This window comes from Uranotaenia lowii, chromosome 3, assembly GCF_029784155.1.
Source record: "Uranotaenia lowii strain MFRU-FL chromosome 3, ASM2978415v1, whole genome shotgun sequence".
Lineage (NCBI taxonomy): Eukaryota > Metazoa > Arthropoda > Insecta > Diptera > Culicidae > Uranotaenia > Uranotaenia lowii.
Window position 1 is genome coordinate 24,049,670 of NC_073693.1, and position 963 is coordinate 24,050,632.

General features: G+C 35.7%; 2 non-coding genes across 2 annotated transcripts; one reads left to right on the top strand and one right to left on the bottom strand.

Moving 5' to 3' along the window:
- Positions 1-210: 210 nt before the first annotated feature.
- On the top strand, positions 211-284 carry Trnan-guu (transfer RNA asparagine (anticodon GUU)). Its single transcript has one exon. It is a non-coding gene; the product is annotated as a tRNA-Asn (tRNA).
- Positions 285-661: 377 nt separating this feature from the next.
- Positions 662-744, bottom strand: Trnal-cag (transfer RNA leucine (anticodon CAG)). Its single transcript has one exon. It is a non-coding gene; the product is annotated as a tRNA-Leu (tRNA).
- Positions 745-963: the final 219 nt, after the last annotated feature.

Here is a 963-nt window from a genome sequence, read left to right on the forward strand (position 1 = left end):
AATGTGTCTCGATTATACACTTACATTTTTTCCTTTCTCTTGATCGTCTTCACGATTAGGTTGGGAGGCGATCGGAAGGAAAAGCTAAATTTTCCTCCCTTTTTTGCGTTATGAGTGGGGGGAGATGATTCAAAATTATCTCGCCCGCATCGGGGAAAGATGAGACTGAATCGTGTTGAAAATTGGTATTGTTGAGGCAAATGACAACAAGCCTTCGTGGCGCAATCGGTTAGCGCGTTCGGCTGTTAACCGAAAGGTTGGTGGTTCGAGTCCACCCGGGGGCGGGATCTTTTTTGTATGGAAAAAAATCAAATAAAATCAAATTCGTCGCTTTATTGAAATATTTGATAAATTCAGTTCTTTATTGTTTTGTTGTTATTGATTAGCTGATGTTCATTAAAAACTAATGAATTTTTCTTTTTCCCCACAGGTAATGGAAACATCTTCTTGGACTGTGACGATTCGCTTCGTGAGTTAAACACAACAGAGCTCTTCAGATAATTTTTCTACTCCATGAAACTGAAATATTTTCATTATTTTAAAACCATTGGAAACATAGTTTCTTGTTTTCCAAACCATATTCAGTTTGACATCGTGAAAAAAGGCGTTACTTTCTTGGTAAAAAAGTATCATAGCTTGACATTAAAAAAAAATTTATTATTGTCAGAAGTGGGATTCGAACCCACGCCTTCAGAGAAGACTACGACCTGAACGTAGCGCCTTAGACCGCTCGGCCATCCTGACTTGGTTAGGATTGCTCAGAATTGTTTATAAAATAAAATTTTATTAGAAAGGTCATAAGAGTTAATCAACATTGATTGCTTTCTAACTCATTCGAATATCAAGCTTTCATGAGTTCAAAAATTACTTAGGAATGCCTATCCTGCTATGTTTTAGATATCATTTAAGAAGAATCTTGAATTTTGAAACAAAAAGAAAGGATTTCAATCAAGTAAATGAAAA